Source organism: Perognathus longimembris, chromosome 14, assembly GCF_023159225.1.
Source record: "Perognathus longimembris pacificus isolate PPM17 chromosome 14, ASM2315922v1, whole genome shotgun sequence".
Taxonomy (NCBI): domain Eukaryota; kingdom Metazoa; phylum Chordata; class Mammalia; order Rodentia; family Heteromyidae; genus Perognathus; species Perognathus longimembris.
Genome location: NC_063174.1, coordinates 6,951,123 through 6,965,037, shown reverse-complemented (window position 1 = coordinate 6,965,037; position 13,915 = coordinate 6,951,123).

Sequence of the window (13,915 nt, the reverse complement as noted above, 5' to 3'; positions counted from 1 at the left end):
TTTCTCAGTTTTTGTCAAAAACCAATATGTCTCAGTTTCTTCTTTTTTTTTTTGATTACATGAAATTTTTCTTAATTTACAATGCATGTTCCTCTAACATTCAGTTCCTTTCCTTTTGAATCAAAACTATAAAAGGAAGAAACAAGGGAAAATTTTTACTGGAATAGTTTGTTTGTAACTAATTGGTATCAGGTGTTTTTAACCAGATTTGTATGGCTTGATGATTTGTCAGTGTCTCTCTGTTAGTAAATGTTATGTGCTGTGTGTGTGTGCGTGTGTGTGTGCACGCCCTCCCTTAGCCATATGTTGAAGCCTTAAACTCCAGTGTGTTTAGAGATAAGGCTTCTGGGGAGTGATTAGAGTTAAGGATGAAGGTTGGTCCTTTTGAAGAGGAAATAGCAAAAGCTAGCTAGCTGTCTCCTTTCACAGAATGAGGTAGCTGTCTACAAGCCAAGAAGAAGAGTTCTCACTAGAAGCTGACCATGCTGACAACTCCCTAGTTTGAACTTTTAGCCTCTGGAGCTGTGAGAAAATAAATTTGTGGTTTAAGCCAGCCAAACTTTGATAGTTTGTTAGGGTACCTAGAGATGACTAAAATAAGAATGTAACAAAACTCCTAAGATAAACTTTGCAAAAGCAAGAGAGGAAAGTATGTAAGAAATTGAAGGCATAAAGGAGTCAATTTTTAAAAGCTGGGGTTGGGGGGCGGGGTGCCTACAGTGAGAGATGCTAAGCTTTCATCAAAACCAATTTCAATTTTAACAAGTTTCACTATTAAAGTTAAAAAGGTAGAAATGATTCCTCCCTATACAGTGACTTTGGGCAAATTATTTAAGCACTATCTGCCTTTCTACAACATATCTTCATTATTGAAATACTTTAAAATTATATAGAAATTTTGAGCGCATTGGGCCAAAAGAGTACTTAGGTAGAGATATTTTCCTATGCACTATTTCACTTACCCTCTTCTTGTAGGCTCCCTGCAAAGGAAGCAAAGTTGTCCATAATCTTCTGCTTAATAACTTCATGCACTCAAAATTGCTGTTCTCCCTCAATAGCTCATGGAAGTTTTCAAAGGACTGCTTCAACTATAAAATAGCAATCAAGGGCTGTGAGTCAGCATATTACGTAAACACAAAAATCAAAATGATTTAAAACACATACTATTATCTTTCTGAAAGGCACATACGCCTCCTTGGAGAAGCTCGGAGAAAATGAAATTTGCAAATTTATGAATAGTTGATTACATTTCAATTAGTATATTGTGAATCAATAAAACAGAAATTAAGGACAATGAGCTCATTACTAATGCAGTTATTGATTCTCAAGTTCTAAAATAGAATAACATAGGAAAAGAATAGAGAAAACAGAAAAAGAAAAAAGAAAACTGGGCTAAAGACATGGCTGTAATGATAAGAGCACCAGCTGAGCAATTGTTCAAGCCCTGGAATCTGAAAAATAAAATGTAAAGCAGGTTTGAGTCATAATTACAAAAATTATAGATGAAACTAAGGAAAAAATACCATTCAATCTTAGCTCATAGGCACAACCTCTGTCTTTGTGAAGATCATAACCCCAAGATGTTTTTTTTTTAAGTTAACTAGTAATATAGTTAAGCAGTTGTTTCTAAAAGAAGGGTAAAATAGCACTGCAAAGATAGATCAAGGAAATGTCATCTGATGGAAGAACATTGTCATCTTAGTACAGTCATGAACATTAAGGTTTGTGAGAGAGACAGTATAGAAAACAAGAATTTAACCAAATTGAGAGCAACATGAGGAGGAAAAAATTTAGACAAAAGAAAAAGGAATTATATAGGTAAATCCAGCTGATTCAAAATAGAAGTAAATGGAAACACCAGTGTCCTGGAGTTTAACAATTGGAAAAATGAGTTCAAGGCTACAGAAACCTTGAAAGTTTATAATACAGTCAACACCCATATACCTTTCACCTAGATCCTACAACCATCTTACAGGTCCTGGTCCTGAAGCTTAAATTCAGGACCTGGGTGCTGTCCCTGATATTTTTTGCTCATGGCTAATGTTCTACCGCTTGACCCATAGCTCCACCTCTGGCTTTGGGGTGGTTAATTGGAGGTAAGAGTTTCATTGACTTTCTTGTTCAGGCTGGCTTTGAACCACAATCCTCAGATATCAGCCTCCTGAGTTAGCTAGGATTACAGGCTTGAGCCACTGGCATCCAGCTATGGAGTCTACATTTTAACAGGTACTCCAAATGATTTACACAAACTAGTATGTGAAAATGGATTATGTTAGGAGTGATAAATATGAACAAAGAGTGAAACCTTTGTGTTTAGAGTTTGTTTTCCCATAAATTGTATGTTACTCGATCCTCTAGAAATCAGAAAAATAATTGTACTTGATAAATCCTAAAATCCCTTCAGCGCTACCATTTTGTGGATGATGAAAACTGAATCTTTTCTATTAGGAGTTAGTTGAATGTAAATGACCTAAAAAGTGTCTAGGTATGTGCCCATTTGAGCTAATGTTGTTTCTCTCAGTCTAATTACCTTAAAATAATACCGCACTCCTTATAGCTCATGAGTTTTCTTTTGGTTTTTAAAAGGTGAACCACAGAATTTATTCTAGACCTTTCACACGGCTCTTTGCCATTTCATAGCTCCATGTTTCCCTGGAGATTCAGTGTTCACTCTGCCAAGCCCATTTTGAGCTACTGTCGCTCTGCATTCCTTTCCATTGTTACTAATACCCTTTTCCTCTTTTTTTTTCTATAATACACTGACTAGTTTTCTTTTTTTCTTTCTCTATTTTTTGACTAGTTTTCTTTACAACTGAATTTTAAAGTTCTGTGCATGTCTGAGAATCTTTAAATAATAACTTTTTTTGCTCTACATTACCTTAGTGATAGCTTTTTATTTCCACCATAAATCAGAACCCTAAGTTTAACCTCAAGATTATTTCAAAATATTGTTTAAAATATTACTCAGTGTCTTTGTTATCATCTCCTAAATAATAATGAATGTCCATATCCTCCAACAATATTTTGTAATCCTACTATCAGTAGTGTTATACAGCTATCTAAAATTTTTATTGGCATATTTAGTTTATTGAGGTATGATCGGACTAAAATTCATCAAGTATATGATCCATCTATGTGTGTTTCTCCTCAAATACATGTAGGATTATAGTCATACTGTTGTAAGGACACTCAGTCATGAGAAACAGAGAAGCCACCACTTAAGAGGCCAAATTATGAGTCTTTATTGAAGAGCCAGAGGACTGCTGGTGGACTCTCGTGTCAAAGACCAGCAGCCCCAAATGCAGCTAGTGCAAAGCTTATATAGGCTAAGACCACTGAGGTGTGTGGAATTAAACCTAATCAAAAAGCAAACCATCTAGGGGAACAATCAAGGGAAATCAAGGGTTAGTTATCTAGGGGAAGCATAGACCCAGCCTCCTTACTTCAATACAATACTGACTCAAATTTTCTTCCTATTTCCTCCCTACTTAGTATAGGAAAGAGAAATTATGCAAGTGTTTTACAACTAAGCCACTGTGATGGCCTCAGTTTTTGATAAGTATTTGAGACTGTTACCTGAATGAATCAGATAATATTACTAGTATGTGTAGACAACTGATAGACATTGTAAGCAAATAGCTAAATGTATTACACAGTGACTACTATAAAGAAGCCTATAATAGTGATCCATCCTAACTCACAATAATCAGTAAAAAAGAAAAAAAAAACAGCCTTTTTCTTTTCTAGCATCCTTTTGGAGAATAAAAAGACACTCTTTCTCCAGGTGCCACAAACTCATCACGATTCAAAGCCAGCTAGGGCAGAAAAGTCCATGGTGAGACTCTTATCTCCAAGTAAGCACCAAAAAGCCAGAAATGGAGCTAGCTATGGCCCAAGTGGTATTGCACTAGACATGAGCATAAAATCTCAGGGATAACACCTAAGCTCTGAGTTCAAGCTCCAGGACTGGCACACACACAAAAAAAGACAATCTTTTAGTAGAACTTATATAGAGCCTACTGTATACATGTATGGGAAAGCACAGTAGATGACAGGACATTCCATGAAGAGCTTCTATCTCTATACTTTCCAGAAGACAGATTGAAGCACAAAATATAAATTTGGAAGTTAGTTGCAAATATATGGTAAAGTCACCAAAGTTAATAGCAGCATGGCAGTTCCTCAGAAAACTAATAGCAGAACTAACAAATGACCCAGAGACCTCACTCACTTTTAGGCATACATACAAAACAACTGAAAGCAGAGTCTTAAAGGTGATACGTGCACACCTCTGTTGATAACAGCACTATTCACAATAACCAGCAGGTAGGAACATCCCAGGTGTCCATCAAGAAAACAGACATTGAGGGTGCTGGTGGCTCACACCTGTCATCCTAGCTACTCAAGAGGCTGAGATCTGAGGACTGCAGTCTGAAGCCAGCCCAGGGAAGTCCATGAGACTCATCTCCAATTAATCACAGAAAAAGCCAGAAGTGGTGCTGTAGGTCAAGTGATTGAGTGAGCAAAAGGAGTTTAGGGACAGCATTCCAGCCCAGAGTTCAAGGCCCAGGAGCAGCCCCCCCCCGAAAAAAAGAAAAAAAGCATGAGAGGACTAGAGGAAGGCTGTAGTGGTAGAGTGCTTGTTTAGCAAGTGTGAGGCCTTGAGTTCAACCCCTAACACTATCAAAAAGAAAAAAAAAATGTCAGGCACTGGTAGCTCATGCCTGTAATCCTAGCTACTCAGGATGCTGAGATCAAAGCCAGCCCAGAAAGGAATGTTTTTGAGACCCTCATCTCCAATTAACCACCAAAAAACTGGAAGTAGAGCTGTGACTCAAAGTGGTAGAGTGCTAGCCTTGAGCAAAAGAGCTCAGGGACAGTGCCCAGGCCCTGATCAGGTTCAAGCCCCATGACCAACAAAAGAAAAAAAGGAAAAGGAAAGAAAATCCCATTACCTGTCATGACATGGATGAACTTTAATCCAATTATAAAAAGATGAATACAGGGGCTGGGAATATGGCCTAGTGGTAAAAGTGCTTGCCTCATATATATGAAGCTCAGCACCATACATATAGAAAAGCTGGAAGTGGCGCTGTGGCTCAAGTGGCAGAGTGCTAGCCTTGAGCAAAAAGAAGCCAGGGACAGGGCTCAGACCCTGAGTCCAATCCCCAGGACTGAAAAAAAAAAAAGATGAATACATATGATTCCATACATATGATATATATGAATAGTCAAATTTACAGAAGAAGGAAAATAGAATGGTGGTTATTAGGAGATAAGGGGGTTAAAAAAATGAGTACTTATTATTTTTGAGTGGGTATAGAGTTTCAGTTTGGCAAAATGAAAAAGTCCTGAGGATCTATTTCATGACAATGTGAATATACTTACCACTACTTAACTGTACACTTATTTTTTAAATAAGTTCTTTCTGTATAGTCCAGGCTGGTCTCAAACTTAAGAGTCCTCCCACCTCAGTCTCCTGAATGCTGAGGTTACAGGTGCGCACTGCGACCTCTCATCTTATCTGTCACCAAAGTGGAAGACAGTACCCGAGAAATGTGTGTACAGAATATCAACTGAGAAAAGTGGACTAGATGAGTATTAACAAAAACCTGCAGAAAATGCCAAGCAGATGATGAGCGATAGGAAGAAAGGTAGAAAATGAGAAGAGAATGATGTCATACGAGGCAAGCACTCTTGCCACTAGGCCATATTCCCAGCCCAGACTGATGTGATAGAATCTAAGAGAAGGGAGACATTTTATCCAGTTGGGCTGTGGTAACAGTATCCATCCCATTAGAGAAGTCACATGAGAAAGAACTGGTAAAGGACTGGCTGGGATCGGGCTCACTACTGGAGTGCCTATCTAGCACATGATGGCCCTAGGATCCATCTCCAGTGCTATAAAAAATAACAGCAAGGGGGAGGGGGGAATGAGGGAGGAGGTAACAAACAGTACAAGAAATGTAAACAGGGGCTGGGGATATGGCCTAGTGGCAAGAGTGCTTGCCTCATATATATGAGGCCCTGGGTTCGATTCCCCAGCACCACATATACAGAAAATGGCCAGAAGTGGCGCTGTGGCTCAAGTGGCAGAGTGCTGGCCTTGAGCAAAAAGAAGCCAGGGACAGTGCTCAGGCTGAGTCCAAGGCCCAGGACTGGCCAAAAAAAGAAATATATCCAATGCCTAACGTATGAAACTGTAACCTCTCTGTACATCAGTTTGACAATAAAAAATTAAAAAAAAAAACAGCAAAAAAGTCCACTGGGATTGACAATTAGGAGGTTTCTCTAATGTTACTGAGCCAGATATCTTGAGAACTAAATAACATTTTAAATTTTTTTTTTTATTGCTAGGTACAAGTGGCTCCCACCTGGAATCCTAACAGCTTAGAAGGCTAAAGTCTGAAGACTGAGGCTTGAAGCTAGCCTGGGCCGACAAATCAAGAGATTCTTGTCTCTATTCAACCAGCAAAAAGCTGAAGGAGAAGTGTGGGTCAAGTGGTAGAATGCCAGCTGGAAACAAACATTTAAAAAGCTGAGCGAGATCCAGGGGGCCTCGGTTCAAGTTCCAGTGCTAGCACAGAAAAGAAAAAGAGAATAGCAATGACAGGATGCGTGTAACTGAGCCAACTAGCTGATTCTAGATAATAAATAATACAGTAAATTAGAAACAGGGTTATGCAATTTTCTTGGCATCCCAACAGTAGACTGGAAAAAGCAGATGGTTGTGTTGGTCCTTATTCAGGGATTGGCAGGAGATTCAACGTTTTAAGGTCATGGATTGGAAGGAATTACAAATGCTAGTGAGAAAATAGTTGCAACAGTTGTCCTCACAAACTAAATTGAATACAGAAAGATAAAATCATCAGGGAGCTAACAGACTGAAGAGAAGAGATCAAGAAGATTATGGATGTTAAGAAGTTAGAAAAGGCAATTTCAAGCAGAGCAGTTGAAAGGAGAACAGTCACAGTAGAAAAGATCTCTTGAGATTGAGCTAGTGAGTGATAAGAAGATCTAGCATGAGCCAATGGCCACGTGTACTTGCAGAAAGTGGCAAGAAATTGAAAGGTCAGCCTGTTACATTCAGCCTTCCCCATTCAAATAATAAATTAGGAAAGCCAAGATGAAAAGTCTGAGAATAGAGAGAAATACCTATAACCCTGTGCTCAAACCTTTGAGCACTGGGAAAGTGTAATATGATGGCAAAGAAATGGTAAAAGTAAAGTTGAAAGTGGTATTTCAAGAGGATGTGAACATCAGAGAAGCAAATGAGAACCATGGTTTGAAAACCCTAGTACAGAGGCAGGAGAATAACACCTCTACTTCTTGGTGAAATAGGCACCCTTTTACCCAAAAATGTAAAGGAAGTTCAGAGGAAGTCAGTTTTCCTTTATGGCAAGGAGATAAAATCATGCTAGGGAAAAGTTGTCAGTATAAGAAAGTTTATTAACAGTAGAATAGTATTTTAGAAGACAGCATGGGATTAGTAGAAGAATCTACATGCTAATTATGAAAAAGAAAAATGGCCACAGGGACTTATGTAACAAGGTAGAGAAGGTATTAGGAAGTGTACAAAGAGTTAAAGAGAAATGAATATGGAATAAATGTAAATAGAATTATAATGCTAGTTTGGAACTGAATAAATAGCTTAGAAAACATAAAGAAAATGGTGATCAAAATCAAATGCAACCACTCATTTTGGCTTCATATTATTTCAAGAAGAAATAAAGTGAAATGGTGATGATCTGGAAGACATAGGTGGTATGTAAAACTTATAGATTTCAAGCTTAAGTATGAAATAAAGGCTGGGAATGTGGCTTAGTGGTAGCATGCTTGCCTAGCATGCATGAAGTCCTGGGTTCCATTCCTCAGTACCACAGACAGAAAAAGCCAGAAGTGGGGCTGTGGCCTGTGGCTCACATGGTAGAGTGCTAGCTAGCCTTGAACAAAAAGAAGCCAAGGAAAGCACGCAGGACCTGAGTTCAAGCCCCATGACTGGCTGAATAAATAAATAAATATGAAATAAAAACATTTGCAAATCCGTCTGATCTAGGACAAACCATACATTCAATTCCAATATAGCTGTCGTGTGTGTGTGTGTGTGTGTGTGTGTGTGTGTGTGTGTGTGTGTGTGTGTGTGTGTGTATGCTGGCCCTGGAGCTTGAACTCTAGGCCTGGACGCTGTCCCTGAGCAATTTTTGCTCAAGGCTAATGCTCTACCTCTTGAGCTATAGCTTTACTTTAGGCTTTTGGTGGTTCAGCTAGCTTTGAACCACAATCCTCAGGTCTCAGCCTCCTGAGCAGCTTGGATCACAGGTGTGACCCACTGGCACCTGGCATTCTATTTTTAATATTTACTTATACCATATACTTTATCTCTTTACAATATAAGATTCAAGGGAGGGGGTGACACTATTCAAACAGAAATGTACTGATTACCTGATTTATCTCACTGTAACCTCTCTGACACCACCTTTACAATTAAAAAAATAAAATAAACGTATAATTCAATGGTTTTCAGTATTTTCTCTACAATGTGCAATGTTGTTTTGAGGTAATATTTCAGTAATGTTTTTCAAAGCTATGCATCACCAGTTCACAATCCCAGGACATTTTTGTCATCTAATAAGAAACCTGAGCCCGCTATGGTGGCATATTGCCTGTAACCCCAGCACTAGGGAGACTGAGGCAGAAAGATTGTGAATTCTTGAGCTATCTAGATAGCTATCCCTAAACCTATCCCTAAAAACCAAAAAAGGCAAAAGAGGAAAAATTGGAGGAGGAAGAAAAGGAAAGAAGGAAGAAAGAATAAGGAAGAAAGAAGGAGGAGGAAGAGGGAAAGAATGAAAAGAAAGAAAGAGGGGGAGGGAGGGGAGGAGAAGGAGAGAGGGAGGGAGGGAGGGAGGGAGGAAGGAAGGAAGGAAGGAAGGAAGGAAGGAAGGAAGGAAGGAAGGAAGGAAGGAAGGAAGGAAGGAATAGAAAGAAAATAACTATAAAGAGCCAGGCATGATGGTGTTTGCTGTTAATTCCAGCACTCAGGAGGCTGAAGCTGGAAGATTCTGGGCTCATGATCAAATTCATGGTCAGTCTGGGCTACATAGCCATGCTTTCTCAAAGGCTATAACAAGAAAACACGAGAAATGAAACTGAAAAAGTGAGAAAAAAGAATGAAAGCTTATACCCATCAAAGTTATACCTCATTTCCCCTACCTCTAGTTCATGCAAACACTAATCTGTTTTTGTCTCCATTTGACTCTTCTGGGTATTTCATATAAGTGGAAGCACATACCATTTAGCCTTTTGTGTCTGGCTTCTTTCACTAACACTGTTTTCAAGAATCAGCAAAATTGTAGATTTTATGAATCCGAACTACATTCTCTGTTTTATAACTGAACAATATTCCATTATATGAATATGCTTCATTTTGTTTGTACCTTCATCACTCAGGAGACATTTGCATTATTTCATCATTCTTTTGGAGTTTTTTGGAGGGAGAGGTTGTTTTTTAAGATAGTACCTTGCTCTGTCACCTCGTTTCCCAGGCTGACTTCAAATGTACTTTCCTCCTGCCTTACTCTTCAGAGCAGCAGGGAGTGCAGGCAGACATCCGTCACCAGCTTGTGAGCAAGTTTTTGTGTGTATATATGTCCATCCCCTTGGAGTTATACTTAAAATGGAATTTCTGTTATATGGTAACTCTACCATGTAACTGATGATAAGTTCTCTGATAAAACTTCCATGTAACTTATTTTGGAGAAACTTCCAAACTGTTTTCCAAAGCAGCCACATCATTTTACATCCCCACTGGCATTATATGAAAGAAATGAAGGAAGAAAGAGAGAGGAAAGAAGGAAGGAGAGAGGGAGAAAGCGACCACGGATGGAGGGAGAGGTGGGGGGGGGAGGAAGGGGTGAGGGAGGGGGAGGGAGGGAGAGAAAGAGAAAGGAAGAGAAGAAGGAAGGAAGGCAGGGAGGGAGAGAAAGAGAGAAAGAAAAAGGAAAAGAGGAAGGAAGGAAGGAAGGCAGGCAGGAAGGAAGGAAGGCAGGAAGGAAGGAAGGAAGGAAGGGGAAGGGTGGGAGGAAGGGAAGATAAAAACCTGCATTCTTATAGCAGCTCCTCTCTACGGAAGTGTCCCAGTAAAGAATAAATGTTATGGGCATCCTACTAATAAACCTCTAATTCCACCTCAAGGAAACAGGGATGGGCAATCCGAGGGCTCTGAACAAGTAGATTAGTGGAGACAGACTTATTTTATCCTTATTTCAACACATCCACAGACATCATTTGGCTTCATTCTAAAGAAAATCTGCCCGAATGTGTAATTGTCTTTTGTTCTTATTCAACAAATTTATACAGAGCATTTACTATTGTTCATGTACTTTACCAAAAGATTGTATCAGAACTTTGCAGAGAAACCTTCCAAAAATGCTTTCTCTTTTTTATTTTTATTTTAATAAAAGCAATATAACAGTAATAAATATTTCAAAAATTAAAACATTGTAATAATCACATTGTTCAAATACAATATTTTATCTATTCCCTTGCCATCTTTGTTCAGAATTACACACATATTTTAACATAATTCAGGTAGCATAAAGGAATCACATATTTTGTTTTTAAAAATCTTAATATTTTACCATAAATAAGTCTTTCTTGACTTTGATCTCAAAGAATATAAGAAAGGAAGCAAACAAAAGCAAAGAATATGCAAGTCAATAAAATACTATTAAGATGAGCAAGTATGGTCTATAAATGGATTTGTGCTGTGGTCTGTCAATGCCTTTAGGGTGGCAAATTGAGTTCAAGAGAATGTAATTCTATTCCACATTATTAACATTTTTCCTTTTTCTTCCTGATACATGACTCAGGCTCCACTGGTTATCTTAATCATATTATATGGGTAACTTAATTTCTAGTTGTTGTTTATATTGGTCAGTAAAATAGTTGCATCTACCTAAGGTTCTTTCCTCCAATTTATAGCTAAAGAAGTTTTACTTATAAACTGGTTTTATTAGAATTTGTTTCAAGAATAATGTGTCCCAAAGAAGTTAGTGAAATGTCTATTCAAAAACACAGTAACTGGGAGAAAAATGAGAGAGGAGGTAACAAATTTGACAAGGAATGTGCTCACTATCTTATGTATATAATTGTAACCCCTTTTATTGTCACCTTGACAATAAAATTGATTGAAAAGAACAGTAATTGATAAGAATTTCCATAGGTATGTTTTCATATATGATAATTCATCAGGAATACAATTTATCCAGAACATAGTTTTGCTCCTTTCCTATATTGTTTCTTCAATTAGACAAATACTTTTAAATTATCAATTTTATTGCAAGTTATTTGAGTCAATGTTATCTTATATATTATTTCAATACATTTGATTTTTAAGTAGCTGATCATCTATCATCAACTTAAATCTCCAAATGGTGAATAAAAGATCTCTGAAATGCCTTATATGGTACTTGTAAAAAATGAAATATCTCAAAATAGAAGCACTAGTTTGTTTTTCTGAGCTACCTGTCTACAGGGTAACAAGTGTTTTGCCTAAAGAGCTAGGAGCAGAAGCTTAGGGCTTGTGAAATATTTAATTAACATACCCATCTTCCTCAATTCTAGCTTTGGCTTGACCTATTCTATTCCTTGAGATTTGGCTTGTGTTAAGAACTTAGTTGCTAAATGTCATTAAATTTTGTTCCTTCGCCTTGATACATTAACTTTGTGATTAATTTGGCATAGGATGGTGCTTCCTGTGGTTTCCATCAGGGACTTTGTGGCAGGAAAAAAACCTAACAAGCCGATCAAGGACTTTCTTCTAATTCCTCTCAGCCCTGTTTTTATTGATTCCCCATAGCCACCTCCCTCCCTTTTTAATGATTCTCCTCCAAGTCCCATTATCCAAAGACTGTTCCCTCTAGTCACTGCAGGTGTATTTGGGCCTGATCCTTGCTCTCCACTGGAACTTCCTGCCAGAGTCACATTCTCCCTGACTTCCAAGGTGAAACCCATAGAAAAGCAATAAGCCAGAGAAGATCTCCAGAGTCTTCTGTCTCCAGAGTCTTCTGACTACAGGTTCTAGGTCCCCCCACTCCCACCCCGGGGTATTGGTGATCTTACTTACCTAGTAACTTCTCTTCCTGTCAGGCTCATATCATTGAACACTAGCATCATTATATCCAGAATGCTGTGTTTCTATGGACAACTCTCATTAAGCAACAATGGATACAAAGTTGATATGCCACAAGCATGTAACTGAGTACAGACATGTAACTGTTGAAAGAAAACCAGATAAAGTACAACGATTGTCATGTAGAGGTAGTTAGCTTATTTTTTTTTTTTTTTTTTGGCCAGTCCTGGGCCTTGGACTCAGGGCCTGAGCACTGTCCCTGGCTTCTTCCCGCTCAAGGCTAGCACTCTGCCACTTGAGCCACAGCGCCGCTTCTGGCCGTTTTCTGTATATGTGGTGCTGGGGAATCGAACCTAGGGCCTCGTGTATCCGAGGCAGGCACTCTTGCCACTAGACTATATCCCCAGCCTAGCTTATGTTTTTGTTTCTGTGATTTAAAAAAATTACAGTTGGGAAAGGGGAGAGTGACAGGAGTAAGTCTGATTAAGATACATTGTATTCATACATGGACATGTCAAAATGAAACTACTTTGTATAACTAATTGATGCTAATTAAAAAAAAATATATTGGCTGGGCGCTGGTGGCTCATGCCTGCAATCCCAGCTACTTAGAAGGCTGATATCTGAGGATCATGCTTCAAAGCCAGCCCAAGCATGAGGTCTATGAGACTCTTTTTCTCCAATAAATTACCAAAACAGTTATAAATGTAGCTGTAGTTCAAGTGGTAGGTAGGTAGAGTGCTACCCTTGAGCAAAAGAAACCTAGGGACAGTAGCCAGGCTCTGAGTTCAAGTCCAGGACCAGCTAAAATAAATACATAAACAAATTAATATTAAAATTATATGCTCACACTAATATTTTAACATTTTTAATATGATTGCATATCTATAGGAAAAGACTTTATAAAGTGTTAACATATTTTATAGTTTCAAATATATGAACCATGATAATAAAGAACAGGTATCTGACAAAGATTCAGAAGGCTTGGCTTTAAAATCTTCCTTCTGGAATTTCATTGCAAACACAGACAAATCACAAATATTCTGACTTATTTTTCAAAATAATAGCTATTCTGTTAACTTTGAAGAGGCTCTCCTAAAAGTAATAGGAAAATACTTGAATTTTAAAACAAACCTTGCAGACACTAGCACAATATGCTCATCTGCCACAGGAGGAAAATGCAATCCAAAGAGGTTAACCAGCTTGCTTGTAAAATACAACAGCAGCTTTGCAACAAAATCATGAAGTTTGTGCATACGCGAAGCTCTGGATTTCTTTATCTGATCAGAAAATGAGGCTTGTGAAGGATCCTTAGTGTCATAGTTAGATATAAACATAATTACAATTATGTCTCGTGTAAATATCAAATATGTAATTTTACATTTACCTTTGTTTAGTATTCCTATGTAGTGAAGCACCCGCTCTGTGTTTAAGTGCTCCTTTTGAGATTAAATGGCCTGCTGTTTCTCACTTGCTATCACCGCTCAAGCTCTATACTGCTCAAGTACTTCTTTGACTGAAAATTTATAGTAGTATTTTGCCTACCGAGACAACCTTTCCCATAGCTGAAAGATCTATTTGGAAATTTAGTGCTAAAAGCTGTCACAGATTACAGCAAGCTCAGCAGTACATTGAGACATAATGCTCAGTAGACCAAAACCTGGAAAGCTAAATCACAAAGGGTTTGTGGATTTTTTTTTTTTTTGGAGTGAAATATCAGTGTCATTTCAGGCTGCAAAACACATTGAAATCAACAGTATGGAAGCTGTACCCTAACTGGTA